Consider the following 17776-nt stretch of genomic DNA (forward strand, 5'->3'; position numbering starts at 1 on the left):
TGGGAAAATAATAATTCAAATGTATAATAATGTTTTTCTATGTTTTTTATTTCTCCTATGTTTTTTATTTTCTTATTTAATTTTTTATTTTACTATGTTTTATTTTGAGTTAGTGTTTGTAAACAATTATAAGTATTGCCTTTGTTAAATGTTAAATGTTTGTCTGTGTCGGACCCCAGGAAGACTAGCTTTTGTCAAGGCAAAAGCTAATGGGGATGCTTATAAACAATAAACAATAAACTTCTCAGAGTGATTAGCCTACTAATGATTGACGCGACCATGGTTTTACCTCAGTAAAACTATACCTAAACATAACCCTAACCCTAACCTTAACCTCAGTAAAACTATACCTAAACCTAACGCCAACCTTAACCTCAGTAAAATTATACCTAAACCTAACCCTAACCTTAACCTCAGTAAAACTATACCTAAAACTATAACCCTAACCTTAAAACCTCAGTAAAACGATACCTAAACCTAACCTCAGTAAAACTAACGCAGTGGCTGTGGGGCGTTTCCAAATCCTGGCCTGCTGAGAACCTATAGGGTGTTCCTTTTTCATGTCAAGGACCCCCAGCATTATCTGTATTTGGCCGCCGAGTCGCCGACCCCTCAACTAAAAATGAATGCTGTCAAAGTTAACGCGTTATTAATGCATTAACGCAACACCTTATTAACGGCAATAATTATTTTATCGCATTAACGCAAAAAAGAATCTCTCTTTTTTTTACCCTTCGTGGCATCCGTAGCTCAAAATGTATTGCATTACTTCCTGCTCTGAACCACTAAACCAATCACAGCGATTGGCAGGCGGGATGTTGAGGAATACTGGTTTGTGATTCGCTTACACGTGTGTCTTTCAACCAGCGTGGAACCAATAACCGTTTAGAAAACAACGCACCACCGGCTTCACTAGTAAACAGCTGATCACGAAGCAAACAATGGAGCCACGAGAAAATAGAACTAGTACTCTAATAAAAGGACAATTTACCTTTAAAACTCTCCCAGATGGCACAATAGACAAAACCAAAGTTGTCTGTAGCCACTGCCAGGCAGAATTGAGTTACCATCGAAGTGTTTCGAGCCTTACGTATCATCTACAGGCAAAACACACCGGCGTCGATGCCAGCAAAACGCCGGCAAAACAATCATTGCGACAGTCTACGTTGGCTGGAGCTTGTGCGAGAAGTATCGATCAACCAAAGCGTGTCAAGCTAACAAATGCTATTGCAAAGTGGGTGGCTACAAGTTGCAGGCCAGTGCTTATTGTGGAAGATGTTGGCCTGAGGGATATTGTTAGGATTGCATCGAATGACTACACGTATGTGTTACCCTCAAGAGCCACGATCATAAAAAGAATACACGAGTTGTATGAAACGGAGCAGTCTACACGCGCCAAGGAGTTGGAACAATTAACAACCGTCGCTCTCACTGGAGATCACTGGACGTAACCACAACTACCTCGGGGTTACAGTCCACTATATTAATGGCGATTGGAAACTGCGTTCACATGCACTGACGGTCATGAAAACTGAAGAGCGACACTATGCAGACATATGCGCCAAACATTTCATTCAAGTTGCAGAGGAGTGGAACGTTTGTGATAAAGTGAGTACACTTAGCACAGATAGTGCCCGAAATATGGTCGCAGCTATGAATCACATGCCCACATTTGATCATGTTCCCTGCACTGCACACAGTCTCCAGCGTTCTGTCACAGTGTCTCTGCAGAACAGCCCGTTTGACAATGCACTAGCCAAATGCAGAAAGGTCGTTGGCCACTTTAAACACAGTCCAGCTAACGCTGCAGAACTACATCATCAACAAAAAGAAGAAGGGAAAGTGGAGGAGTCACTTATTCAAGATGTCCCGACCAGATGGAATTCAACTCTGGCAATGATTAAGAGTGTCCGCAGAAACGAAGAACCACTGAGAGCTGTCCTATCCACAGGCACCACAGCACACAAGAAGATTGCCATGCCAACACCAGCAGAACTGGACAAGTTGCATAAGTTGGAATTACTACTGGAGCCCTGCAGGTATGTTTTAGGTTTTATATTCCTCATTGTCATGGATAAAGTGTGTATTTGTAAAGCTATTAGCCGAATTTAAACTTAAATCTTGTAATTTGTCAATAATAGTGTGGCAAAAAAATCCCTGTGTTGTGTGTGTGTGTGTGTGTGTGTGTGTGTGTGTGTGTGTGTGTGTGTGTGTGTGTGAGAGAGGGGGGTGTGGGTGTGTGTGTGTGAGAGAGAGAGGGTGGGGGGTTGGGTGTGTGAGTGAGAGAGAGAGGGGGGGTTGGGTGTGTGAGTGTGAGTGTGAGTGAGAGAGAGAGAGTGTGTGTGTGTGGATGGAGTAAATGTAGAAAGAAAAACAATAATTGTGTGTGTATTTGTAATCAGTGAATGGTCATTTCTCAGTTTTAAGTGAAGTAATTTTGAATTATATTCTGTGCAGATATGTGACTGAACTTCTGGGAGGTGAGAAGTATGTTTCATGCTCGGTGGTGCTTCCTGCTTTTTGCCATATGTCTCGGGTGATGGAGAGCTCCGATGATGACCCTGCCTACGTGGTCAAATTCAAATCCACATTTACAACAGACATGGAGAAGCGCAAAGTGAGCATACATTTATTTTGTACATTTTTTTGCCTGCAATAAGGCACCTATCTAACACAAGGAAGAAACCTATATGTCTGAAGTAAAAGTGTTATCCAAAGAATATGAACCTATTCCTGGATGTTGTTTGTTTTATAATGGACCACATTGGAAACAAATGTTGGCTTATTGTGTTCAGCTCATTTGGTGCTTTTAGTTGGTGATACTGTGTTAATCATTACTTATACACTATTCTGTTCTGTTCTATACTTCTATTCTAAGGAAAAGGCCAACGTGGGTTATCTGAAGATTGCCACTGCACTCGACCCAAGATTCAAGGATCTCAAGTGTCTACCCAGAGCAGAGAGAGGTGCGGTGTCGGCTTCAACACTTTACTCAAGGAGAGTGTTCCCCAGCAACCTGTGGAAGAGGCACCAGAGCCACCAAAGAAAAAGTCTTCCCTCTTGTTTGCCATAGAGTCCGAGTCCGAAGAGGAAGAAGACACAATTGATGACTGTGTGGGCCGATACAAAGCAGAGCCCAGCATCAATGAGGACGCCTGTCCATTAGAGTGGTGGTCACAACATGCAGGCTCACACAGCAGGCTGGCCTGCATGGCACAAAAGTATCTGGCAACACCTGCCACTTCAGTGCCGTGTGAGAGGCTGTTTTCCCTTGCTGGGCATATTGTTCAAAAGAAGCGTGTTTCTTTATCATCTCAACATGTTAATCAGCTTGTATGTCTTAGCGACTGGCTTCGTGGAAAGGAAGAATAGGTTTGCCAAAGAGAAATGGACTATAGTCTAAAGAACCTTCTGCAAAGTAAATGCTGTTTTTTGTTTGTTTTTTTTGTCGTTTGAAAGAGTAACTTCACCTTAGTCTCACTGGGACACTGAGACAGACTGTTTCTTAGTTCTAGGTTGAAGGTTCTGACTGTCTAAACCAGAGGAAATGTTATGGCCCACTGAGACCCAATGTTTCTTGGTTCTAGGTTCTGACTGTCCAAACCAGGCAATGTTACTGCCCACTCACTGGGACACTGAGACCCACTGTTTCTTGGTTCTGACTGTCTAAACCAGACATTTGTATTGCCCATAGTAGCTGCACTTGGTTAAATAAAAGCCCTTGGAAGCTGCTAATAAGTTCCTTCATTTGGCTACAACACAATACACCGTTTTCTTTCAGTTCATCATTGAATTTAGAGCAAAAAAGGTTTTGCGATTAATTGCGATTAATCGCGCGATTAACTACACAAATCATGCGATTAATCGCGATTACAAATTTTAATCGCCTGACAGCACTACTAAAAATATGTTGCGCCAGGGACTCCCCGGAAGCAAAGATTTGATTTAAAAACGTTTGCACTGAAAGAATATATATTCAAAGACTTTTGCACCACATTTTCACAATTTTTCAATAGCTAGAGTATGACATAATGCTTTAACACCAAAAGGGGTTCCCGCCTCCCATGTGTTAAGCATGTGTTCAAAACCATTAAGAACATGATGAAAACAAAGAAAAGAGAACACATCACACCAGTATTACACACCCTCCACTGGCTTCCAGTCTCCCATAAAATAGATTTTTAGGTACTACTTATAGTTTACAAAGCACTCAACAGCCAAGGCCCTGCATACATAACAGATTTCTTACCATCATACACTCCATCTAGAACTCTAAGATCCTCAACAGCAGGTCGACTAACCACAAAAGAAAAAAAGAAACCACGAAAGAAAATAGGAGAGGCAGCATTCTCGTTTTATGCACCAAAATTATGGAATACAATTCCTCAGGAAATCAGAGAGGCCAACTCCACCAACATATTCAAACACAAACTAAAAACACACCTCTTCAGATTAGCCTTCTCCACCCTGCCGTAGCACTTTATTGAGGCTTCCCATCATGTATTTTATTATTATAATATATATATTTTTCTATTAACAAATATCTTAAATGCTGGACCTTCTCATGCCTATTTTTATCTCAATGTCTGATGTCATGCACATTCACTGTCTTGTCTTGTATTGTGTTTGATTTAACCTATATGACCTATCTGTAAAGCACTTGATGTATATCCTGCCTGTGAAGCACTTTGAACTGCAACCCTGTATGAAAGGTGCTATATAAATAAAGCTTATTATTATTATGATCGCTTGCACTTCATTTAGAGTACTGTCCCGTGAATGTGAAATAGCGGAAAACATGGTCAATGTGGTTCATCAAATATTCTTCACGCGTCAACATGATTCAATTGAGGTGTGAATTGGGAAGGCTTGCACGTTTGGCATTGGTGTGAGTCGGACTCAAGACTATCTTGCATGAGGTTGGGATCCCGGAAACGGGAGCCAAACCGAAGGATCCGGATGAAACATTGAGGAACCAGGATTGGGCTCCATCACATATAGGAACCGTCTCCAGAACTGTTATCGTAAAAATCACACCCATGTGAAGTATGAGGGGCACTCCTAACCCTGTAAAACCCGGATTAATTTCTACTTGCAAAAAAAAAAGATTTCAACCGTACTACTACTTTTTACTACTAGGACTTATCAGAGGAAATTATGTATTTTTATATATATATCTTTGTTTGCAAATTTTATGCATTTATAATTATTATTAAAATAATAATACAAATTAATAATTTGGGTGATATCTTTCACAATAATGAATAAAACATGTTCTAGACATTCTAATGATCATAAAAATATATATATATTACAGTTATTTTACTTACTTTTATTAGGGTTAAAGGTCAAAGGTCCAGAGCCGTTTTATTTGTGTGAATTGCAGCCTCTGTGGGGGGTATTTATATGCAAATATCATGACCAATGGCATTGCAATGAACATCAATGACGACGTTTAGGTGAAAAAATAACATGTATTTCTTTAATATTAATTAATGAATTAAAATATGTACAGGGTTATCGTCGTACATCATCACATATGTCTATTTTCTCAGACACTACGACGTACAGTTGCCCATTCATTTCATCGTCAATGGGAATTGAATAGGGTGGAAATAACCGTTTTACACAGACACACACATGACGTAAATTCTCCATTCATTGTCAACGGGAGTTTAATATTTTGTGTAAGACGGAAAAAAAACTATTTGCTATTATAAGACACAATGCGTAATGCGTATACATTATAGACCTGATGCATACAGTAGCAAGGGTTACCAACAAAAAAACCACGCAACTCTAACAGTGGTCCCCTGGTTTGATTATTTAGACAGGGTGGTGGTTCACAACCAGTCGAAAACAGCCTAATAAAGGCTTAACCCATTTTGGGCAGGATCCCCTTTTGGTGTTTGAAGCATTATGTTATAATTTAGCTATTGAAAAATAGCAGATCTACAAGCTCATAGCGCGCCACCGAGTGGCGCGCTACGAGCTTGTAGGTCTGCTATTTAAAAAAAAATCGAAGAACGACTGCCATGTAGAAATGTAGCTTTTTCAGAAAACTGTCATTTTCAAACAGACATTTTTAGAATCTGATCTCAGGTCAGAATGGCTTTAAGTATGTTGTACACTACAGTACATGTGTTTGTGCAGAGCTTCTATTCCACCAGGGCTGGACTGAGACAAAAAAGTCTGACGTTTTCGTGGGACTTTGGCCCAGACTGGCCCACCACAACCAGCGCGCAGATACTCTACTCTGCTGACTTTTCGGGTCGAGGGCGGCCCATACATATACTTGAAATACAAGCCCTTAACACCAACACATTGACATCCATCCATCCATCCATCTTCAACCGCTTATCCGTAGTCGGGTCGCGGGGGCAACAGCTCCACCAGAGAGCTCCAGACTTCCGACACACACACACACACACACACACACACACACACACACAGGCAGATGAACTGGACCCAGCGCTGATAATTGTATAATTATTTATTGTCCTGTATGTATTGTCCTGAATGTATGCATTGACCTGAGAAAAACAATTTTCCCTTGTGGATAATAAAGACATCTAATCTAATCTAATCTAATCTAATCTAATCTCTCCAGAGCAACATTAGTGACTTCCTCCTGGGGGATTCCGAGACGTTCCAAGGCCAGTGAGTCGATGTATTTCCTCCAACTGCGCCTTGGTCTGCCCCCGGGGGTCTCCTCCCAGTGTGACGTGCGTCGAGGACCTCCCTAGGGAGACGCCCGAGAGGCATCCTAACCAGATGACCCGAACCACCTCAGCTGACTCCTTTCCAGGCGAAGGAGCAGCGGTTCTACTCCGAGTCTCTCTTGTGTGACTGAACTTCTCACCCTGTCTCTAAGAGAGATGCCAGCCACCAGACAACTAATTTGACATTTTGGCCCAGACCGACAGGCCCACCACCAGCACCGGGCATATGCCTGGTATGTACGTCCTGTGGCAAAACCCATGGCTTCCACTCCTGACATTATAAAATGCTATTTTACTGGATAGCTTCTATACGCTGGGGTGGGGCAGATCTAGCCATTGAAGTAAACCAAAATGACCAGCCTATGTTTGACATACTTTTTATGAGAATTCCAAATTATAACATAGGCACTGTGTTGTTCCACATCATTTGCATTTCCAGCGTGTAAAATGATCCGTTTGCCCTGTCTTTAACTGCATGCCTCTTCACTTTCTCCGCCTAGAATTTCACTAGGCTGCTCCGAGATTGAATACATTAAAACTGGGAAAAGCATCCGTGTCATTTATTTCTTAGATTTGAACCCCTTTAACCGTTATGTTATACTATATTTTATATACTAGGCTATTTCATACACTAATCGTCAAGGAAACATGTTTTACTCAAGTCTTTGCTTCATGGTGGTCCCTGGAACCAAAATGTTTTGACATGAAAACGTTTGGAAACCACTGGTACAGCAACATACTAATAATGCAGTTTCTTTCAGAAAACTGCATTATGGTATACTTTAGCTATTGAAAAATAGCAGATCTACAAGCTCATAACGCGGCACTGAGTGCCGCACTACGAGCTTGTAGATCTGCTATTTATTTATTTTTATCATGAAAATGTGAATACATATTCTTTCAGAGTGAACGTTTTTAACTTCAACAAACATTTTCAGATGGGGGTCCGCGGGCCTATTACATATACTTCTGGGGGTCCTTGACATGAAATAGTTTGAGAACCACTGACATATAGAAACATGGGGTTTTTCAGAAAACTGTCATGATTCAGAAGACATCTTGTAGAATGGGCCTCAGGTGTTATTGGGTTAAATGATTTCTTCCCAGCTCTATAAGTGAACTTCCTCTCACCCCTTGGCTGGCTGCTATGCTGCCCCGTTGCAAATGCAGGGCAGATCAACAGCGCTGTTGCTTTTGACAGCAAATGTTGATTTAGTTTTAGTCATAGTCTTTTAGTCTAGTTTTTATTTGTTGACGAAGTTGTCAATATCATTTAGTAAAAGTTGTATACTTCTACTCCACTATACACTCCATTTGACAGTTTAATTAGTAGTTACAGATTTGATTATTATTACAAAACATATTAACCACCACAAGGCCGATAAGAAAATAGCTTGTAGATCAGCTATTTTCGAAGTGTCAATTTAGGCATTTAGCAGACGCTCTTAATCCAGAGTGATTTACATTAAGCAAGAACAAAAAGTATGGCAATACATCACATACATAAAAAGTAGTTAGCATGAAACATGCGTAAGCTAAGAACGTAACAGTGGAATATCTATATAATGAAACTATAAACTATATACATACAGGTACTATGCTATATATAATAGTACATATTGTGTACAGTACTATGAAGTGCTATGACTACAATACTGTACAATGCAATTCTAGTGCTGTCTACATGTCATGCTATAAATCTGTATCAAATGCTATCTAAAGTCTACAAAAAGTGCTATCTAAGGGGGTAGGGTAAGTGCTACGAGCCATGATGGAGTCTGAAAACGTGGGTTGCTATTGAAAATATAGCAGATCTACAAGCTGATCTCAGGTCAAAATAGTTCAATTGGAATTAGCCTACTTATTTTTATTCACACCGTTGATCCAATACTAACAAATGATATGTGAGAAGGTTTATATATGGGACTGTTTTACCATGGAGTGAGATCAGAAATGCCAATAAAGTCAAACTCTGTGAACATTAACGTGTTATGCATTCTTACTTCAGTCATGTTGTCTGTCTGTCTGTCTGTCTGTCTGACGCACGCGTGCACACACACACACACACACACACACACACACACACACACACACACACACACGTGTGGGGAACTCCGCAAGGATAGCCCCTGGAGGGGGGGGGTGGGTGGTAGAGAGAATGAGAGTGAGAGAGAGAGAGAGAGAGAGAGAGGGACTGGGGAGAAGAGATACAGACATTTGGGGCAGAGAGAGACAGCACTGTGTGTAGATCTAACGTTCTATAGCCACCCCTGTCTCTATTCTCTCCTCCTCTTCTCTCCTCTTTTCTCCCAAATCATTCTTTCAAGCGCGTTCATCTCCATCTCCATTCACACAGTGACACACACGGCGCGCGTGTGTGTTTTCTCCTCTGTTCTGAAGACCAAACGCTCTATGAAGTCACACCGCTGCTGCCTCTCACTTTCATCCGACTGTTTCTGAGCATCGAGGCTTCAGCTCGGTTTAGTTCTTAACGGTAAACACCTGGAAGGCAATTGTTTTTGTCTTCACTTAATTGATCCTTGGGAGGCGAGGAGGACGCTCGACTTGGGACAACCTTTTCGTCTGGAACTTTTTTTATTTTTGAAATTTGCTCCAGGGTGCATCACCCATTTAAGAGGGGACATTTTGGAGAAGACACCTCAAAAGTGTATTTTCTAGGAACTTTTTTTGTTTTGTTTTGTTTAGATTAAATGGGCTTTTATTTTATTTTCGAGAATCACAACTCACCTGTTTTTATGACTTAAAGAGAGGGCGATTGTCGGGTTGAGGTTCACGTGCAAGACGGACGTTGTGCTGCTCATAGTTTATATAGTTTGGAACTCTTTGAGGTGGAAGCTGGCAGGATAATGGAGCTCACCTACGCCTGGCTCCTCCTCGCCGCCGCACTGCTGTTATTAATACAACAGCACCACGGTAAGGAGAGCTTTCTGTTATTAATACAACAGCACCACAGTAAGGAGAGCTTTCTGTTATTAATACAACAGCACCACAGTAAGGAGAGCTTTCTGTTATTAATACAACAGCACCACGGTAAGGAGAGCTTGCTGTTATTAATACAACAGCACCACGGTAAGGAGAGCTTTCTGTTATTAATACAACAGCACCACGGTAAGGAGAGCTTGCTGTTATTAATACAACAGCACCACGGTAAGGAGAGCTTGCTGTTATTAATACAACAGCACCACGGTAAGGAAACTCTGGAATGAACTCCCTAACCATCTCAGAGTTGCTCCCTCTCTCCTCTCTTTCAAAACCTCACTCAAAACCCACCTCTTCAGGTTATCTTTCCCCAGCTGAGGTCTGGTTAGGATGTGTCCCCCCCCCCCCTCCCTCGTTTAACCTTTTATCTTTTTAACCCTGTACTGTTGTTGTATCTGTTATGTTTTGCTTCGGGTTTTTTCTTAATAAAATCTGTTCCTAGTGTGTAGCTATCAGGCTATTACCAAAACAAACACATGGTACTTTTGTGTCGCACATGGAAAGCAACTGAAAACGACCATGGATATATAAAAGACAGTTCCCCTGTGCTGCTGTGCACAGCGGAGATAATGCACAACTCCAGGTACGAACCAAAACACTGACAGAAGCTGTTCATCCACGACTAACTATCTCCAGACTAGTCCTGCAGTCCCGCAATGAAGGAGAGACAATCTCGATCGCCTCTCACTATAGTCCACTACAATGCCATTCTAGCCTTAAAACCTACATTTATATGTTATTCAACAATTACTTTAGCGCAACATTTAGGCTTCTCTAAACCAAGCCCTGTTTAAAAAATGCTCATGTGACATTATTGTATTTTGTGAATTAACTATAGTCTACAGTTTAACCCATTGATTCTCAGCTATTTTAATTTCAAGGACCCCCAAATTAAATTGATAGAAAGTAGCCTAGGCCATTTCATTATGATTTTCATCTCTGGACTGGGACCCCAGTCTCCATCCATCCATCCATCCATCATCAACCGCTTATCTGTAGTCGGGTTGCGGGGGCAACAGCTCCACCAGAGTGTTCCAGACTATCCCTCTCCAGAGCAACTTTAGTGACTTCCTCCTGGGGGACCCCAGTCTACATGGCCAAAAGCCAGTGTTCATTTAACGTATTTAATGTATATCCGCTTTGTGTCATTTATATTTCCATTTCCACAACAATAAACAGGAAAACATGGCATATTTTGGACATAGTTCGAATGGTGATTAATCATGATTCAATTCATTTTGAAGCTGTGATTAATCTGATTACATTTTTTAATCATTTGACAGCCCTAATTATAATTATTATTATTATTAGGGAGACTAGCGTTCTGTCTGGGTATGATGTTATACACAAAGAAGGGAAGGAAGAAATGTATAGCTATGCCAATGTTGAACGGAGCGTTTGGTCATTACCAGCTATACGCTGCTGTCAGGTATTAATTACTTTGAAAGGTCAAGTTATGGTTTATTTGTGTCGAGCACGTTGCAACAATTAAGGCAATTCAATGCAGCTGTACATAAAACAGTAAGCAGCACAGCAGGTATATGGCTACGTGTATAACCACTTAGCCTTATATACTCTTAATCCATTCAGAACAGGAACCCCTTTTGGTGTTTTAAGAAATTATGTTATAGCCTATACTTTAGCTAGTTTTGAGTTTCAGTTTTTAACTCAAATCTTTGCTTATGTAGGGGTCCCTGGAACAACATATTTTCAGATGGGGGTCGGCGGCCAATTACATATACTTTTTGGGGTCCTTGGCATTATTGAGAACCACTGATATAGAAGAAACATGGTTTTTTCAAAATAATTTTAAAAATACATTCTTTAAATGTCAACGGCCTAAATGGGTTAATCATAATGACGGGAAGCATCACACAGCAGACATTTTGTAAACTTTTTAGATTTTTTAAATATGTATATAATATAGCCTAATATTAATATGAAATATAGTATTTGTTTTAATGGGGTAGTCCTGGTATGTTCAAAACGCTGGCCACATAACATGCAAATCACTCTCACTCTCACTATTTTATATTTAATATTTTTTCACAGATATATCAGTACCGCTGAAAAAGTACTCAATTGTTGTATACTTAAGTAAAAGTACCAATACTGCAATTTAGAACTACTTCGTTACAAGTAAAAGTATGGAATTGAAAATGTACTTGAGTGAAAGTACAAAAGTATTGGCATCAAAATGTACATTTTACAAGTTAAAACTGTGTACAAAAAACTGTAATGGTTAATGTGTGTTTTATAATCAAAATTTAAATTGCCAAAGTAACTAGTAACTAAAGTTTTCAAATAATTGTAGTGGAGTAAAAGTGACGTAATTAAGATAGGTTTCAGATTACTGTATACATGTATACATGTATGCTGCAAGATTAGTGCTGAACTGCTCTTGTAAAACCAGTGTTGCTAGGATGCACCACAGTTTAGTATGGCTAACTGTAGAGGATAAATTACATGCTAGTCTTATAACATTTACCAGAAATGCAATCATTGAGGGAAAGCCAGATTTCTACAGAGATCAATTATTTAGTTCAGGTCTAAAGCATAGATATCAAACTAGATAGGTAAGCTCAGGGTATTTGGAACTTCCAAAATCAAATACAGAAACACTTTAAAAAAAACTGTTATTTATAGATCCACCCAACAGTGGAACTCATTATCTGTTAACATAACACAAATCAAAAGTAAATAAATACTCTTTTAAAAAATCGCTTAATTTATTTTTATTGGGATAGGTCACACAATTGGACTGATGTGCTTTTTGTACAACTGTTGTAGCCGAGTGACGTGTTGTAGCAAAATAATTGTATTTTTTAACAATGCGGAAATGCGCCCAAAAAGGCGGAAATAGACGGTCCCTCCGGCGGCTTCAAAACGCCACTGAGCAACTTCCACTGACATGAATAGCGGAGGGGGCGGAGCTTCGCGCCAGATCAGTCTCTATCCTTTTAATACTCTATGGTCATGACGCATCTCCCCATATAGGCCACACCCATCTGGATGCTTTGGGTCATGATGCATCTCTCCATATAGGCCACGCCCACCTGGATGCTTTGGGTCATGATGCATCTCTCCATATAGGCCACGCCCACCTGGATGCTTTGGGTCATGATGCATCTCTCCATATAGGCCACACCCATCTGGATGCTTTGGGTAATGATGCATCTCCCCATATAGGCCACACCCATCTGGATGCTTTGGGTCATGATGCATCTCTCCATATAGGCCACGCCCACCTGGATGCTTTGGGTAATGATGCATCTCTCCATATAGGCCACGCCCACCTGGATGCTTTGGGTCATGATGCATCTCTCCATATAGGCCACGCCCATCTGGATGCTTTGGGTCATGATGCATCTCTCCATATAGGCCACGCCCACCTGGATGCTTTGGGTAATGATGCATCTCCCCATATAGGCCACGCCCACCTGGATGCTTTGGGTCATGATGCATCTCCCCATATAGGCCACGCCCACCTGGATGCTTTGGGTCATGATGCATCTCTCCATATAGGCCACGCCCACCTGGATGCTTTGGGTCATGATGCATCTCTCCATATAGGCCACGCCCACCTGGATGCTTTGGGTAATGATGCATCTCCCCATATAGGCCACACCCATCTGGATGCTATCTGATATTTTTCAATAGCTAAATTTTAGCTATTGAAAAATAGCAGATCTACAAGCTCATAGCGCGCCACTCGGTGGCGCGCTATGAGCTTGTAGGTCTGCTAGGTTTTTTTTATTTAAATCGAAGAATGACCGACATAGAAACATAGCTTTTCAGAAAACTGTCAGGATGTAGAAGACATTTTTAGAGTCTGATCTCAGGTCAGAATGGTAAACTATCAGGATGTACAAGACATGTTTAGAATCTGATCTCAGGTCAGAATGGTAAACTATCAGGATGTACAAGACATGTTTAGAATCTGATCTCAGGTCAGAATGGGTTAACTGCACACCTTGCAAGATCCCCGGGATCAAATGTAAAATGTCAATTAAAAAGGGGTGGCTCAGCCAATCAGCGAGCTCACTGAACTACCCGAGGCACTGTTTGGGGTGCATGGCAGCTACTGTACAAACCTCATGTTAATTATCTGGGCTCAAATCTGCTTTTTTGACGCTTGTACAACTAATAATGGATGTATGTTGTGTGTAATAGTTGTATGTTGTGTGTTAAATGGTTGTGTGATGTGCGTAATAGTTGTATATATGTTGTCTAACTTGTGTGTAATAGTTGTATGTTGTGTGTTAAATGGTGGTGTGATGTGCGTAATAGTTGTATATATGTTGTCTAACTTGTGTGTAATAGTTGTATGTTGTGTGTTAAATGGTGGTGTGATGTGCGTAATAGTTGTATATATGTTGTCTAACTTGTGTGTAATAGTTGTATGTTGTGTGTTAAATGGTTGTGTGATGTGCGTAATAGTTGTATATATGTTGTCTAACTTGTGTGTAATAGTTATATGTTGTGTGTTAAATGGTTGTGTGATGTGCGTAATAGTTGTATATATGTTGTCTAACTTGTGTGTAATAGTTGTATGTTGTGTGTTAAATGGTTGTGTGATGTGCGTAATAGTTGTATATATGTTGTCTAACTTGTGTGTAATAGTTATATGTTGTGTGTTAAATGGTTGTGTGATGTGCGTAATAGTTGTATATGTTGTCTAACTTGTGTGTAATAGTTGTATGTTGTGTGTTAAATGGTGGTGTGATGTGCGTAATAGTTGTATATATGTTGTCTAACTTGTGTGTAATAGTTGTATGTTGTGTGTTAAATGGTTGTGTGATGTGCGTAATAGTTGTAAAAAAAAAGGTCATTAAAACGTTGACATATTATTGCTTATATAGCAGCTTTAAAGGACAACTTTAGTTTTTTTGCAACCAAGGTTTGAATGTTTTAGGTTGTTATTACAGAAAGTAAAAGATGAGTGTTAATTTGCCTCTCTCTCTCTCTCTCTCTCTCTCACTCTCCCCCCCCTCTCTCTCTCTCTCTCTCACTCTCTCCCCCCCCCCCTCTCTCTCTCTCTCTCCCCCCCTCCCTCTCTCTCTCTCTCACTCTCTACCCCCCTCCCTCTCTCTCTCTCTCACTCTCTCCCCCCCTCCCTCTCTCCCTCTCTCTCTCTCTCTCCCCCCCCTCCCCCTCTCTCTCTCTCTCTCTCCCTCTGTCTCCTCGGCCGCACAACATATCACAGCTGCGGCTTATTAGTGTCCATGGCTATAGAGAACAGCAGTTTGTCTAAATCACAGGACTCCGACACAACACTTTGTCTCTTCACGAGCACTTATAGTGGACTAAAAGCCAACAGTCTGTGTTAGCATGCTATATGGACTAGGCCGCTGGCTGGCACTGCCAGATCAAACCTGAAGATCTTTAAATAATTTACCTCACCCTTTTTGATCATTTTCCCAAACAACCCTTTTTCTATATGGTGAATACTAGTGAATATGTATATATAGCCTAAATTATTTTGCTCGGCAGCAGGCTAAAGCCACAGCAAAATGTATAAGTAGCAGCTTGCTTGGAGCAGATATGGCGTTTATTCACCCCTTTTGCAACCAGAGCTTATTTTAATGATGTTTAGGACACAAGGAACACTTTCTTGGGGTTTTCATGTGTGTAATATATATTTTTTATATATATATATATTTTAGTTATGACTCCATGTTCATGGCCAAACACGTGTCATGAACATGGTCCTGGACTACAAAGTGACACCACCATGCAGCCCTCGCTGCATGGAGGGGAAGTGCACTCAAGCATTGTAGGAATTCAGCAATCCAGTCAAACACACAGACTTCATTATTTTTCTGGCCATATGTAGGGTGCACATTTCAATTTGTGCTACTGTTATCTATACAAATACTATACTAACATTGAGTGACTGCAGTTTCGTCCAGGTGTGAAATGTTCCTTTAAGTGACTTGTTTTTTTTTTTTTTGGTATTCACACAGCCAGCAATGGGTAGAACGCTCCCAAATAATGTAGTCTGTGACACACATAGAGTATTAAAAGGATAGAGACTGATCTGGCGCGAAGCTCTGCCCCCTCCGCTATTCATTTCAGTGGAAGTTGCTCAGTGGCGTTTTGAAGCACCCGGCTGGACCGTCTATTTCCGCCTTTTTGGGCGCATTTCCGTGCGGAAGTGCAACCGAGCGCTCAATGTTAACACCCAGCTGCACGGGGTTTCCTCGTCATGAATCCACGGGTCCGCCTGCAGTCCTTCCTCTTACCACTAGGGCCCCGTGCTTCAACGTTGGAGTGCCTCACTGGCCCCTTGGTGACTCATCTAGGGGGCCGCAATCTGCATTCAAAGATTTTCCTAGAAGCGTTGTCATTGGTCGATTAAAAAAATAAAAATAAAAATAAAAATAAAACAATAGGTCCTTAAAACTTTGACTTATTATTGCTTTTAGCAGCCTTAAGTAGCCTACTAACACCACTTTTGGGAAAACGTTATTGCTATTATTATTTGGCTCTACACAGAAGACGTTCTCATAACAGCGCCACACAAATTAAACTTTTCCTTGGCATCCATCCTCAGTGTGCCTGCCCTGAACACAGGGCTTCCTCTGTGTCGGGAGGTCTTTGTTTCGTCTGCTCGCTCTCGCCGGACGATGGACCCATTCATGTCTGACAGACAGGGGGCAGCGAGCGGCATATACCTGTACACAGATTACCCACGCATGCACACGCACACGCACACGCACACACACACACACACACACACACACACAGTGCATACCAGAACAGGGTTCATATCACATGCCGCCACTTGGGCGGTCTGCAGAGAACACTGCAGGAATGTCTGCCCTCTGAGTATAATTGGAAGGTCCTTAATATTACATAAACAACTGTAAACACAACAATAGCACCCTTAAACTCCAGCCTGGCTCCAGCTCCTGAATCGCTATAGCCTGCACGGCCATTAAAAATACAAATAAAAACATGTTCTGTCTGCAGGCGAGTCTATGGCCGTGCTATAAGGCCTATTCATAGTCCAGTGTGAAGAGGTTGACCACCGGAAACTACAACATGAGGTCACTGAGCCGCGGTGGTCACCGCTCACACAACACATCTCTCTGTTTTTACTAAAACTACAACATGACGTCACTGAGCCGCGGTGGTCACCGCTCACACAACACATCTCTCTGTTTTTACTAAAACTACAACATGAGGTCACTGAGCCGCGGTGGTCACCGCTCACACAACACATCTCTCTGTTTTTACTAAAACTACAACATGAGGTCACTGAGCCGCGGTGGTCACCGCTCACACATCACATCTCTCTGTTTTTACTAAAACTACAACATGAGGTCACTGAGCCGTGGTGGTCACCGCTGCACACAACACATCTCTCTGTTTTTACTAAAACTACAACATGACGTCACTGAGCCGCGGTGGTCACCGCTCACACAACACATCTCTGTTTTTACTAAAACTACAACATGAGGTCACGGAGCCGCGGTGGTCACCGCTCACACAACACATCTCTCTGTTTTTACTAAAACTACAACATGACGTCACTGAGCCGCGGTGGTCACCGCTGCACACAACACATCTCTCTGTTTTTACTAAAACTACAACATGAGGTCACGGAGCCGCGGTGGTCACCGCTGCACACAACACATCTCTCTGTTTTTACTAAAACTACAACATGAGGTCACTGAGCCGCGGTGGTCACCGCTCACACAACACATCTCTCTGTTTTTACTAAAACTACAACATGACGTCACTGAGCCGCGGTGGTCGCCACTCACACACTGCATGTACATCGTGTTACCGGTGCGGACCGGGGGGGGGTTTCCAAATCACCCAAATCACTGAATGCTCCTTTAATCTGATCAATCTGATCTACTGCTACCACAATGAGTTAGTTACTGTACGTACTTAGGCGTCTGGATAGTGTATATCATTTACAATTTAGGCATTTAGCAGACGCTCTTAATCCAGAGCGATTTACAGTAAGCAAGAACAAATAAAAATAAAAAAAAGTTACAAGGGGCACGGTGGCACAGTTGGTAGTGCTGTCACCTCACAGC

Source organism: Protomyctophum parallelum (genome assembly GCF_964188405.1).
Source record: "Protomyctophum parallelum genome assembly, chromosome: 19".
NCBI classification, from domain to species: domain Eukaryota; kingdom Metazoa; phylum Chordata; class Actinopteri; order Myctophiformes; family Myctophidae; genus Protomyctophum; species Protomyctophum parallelum.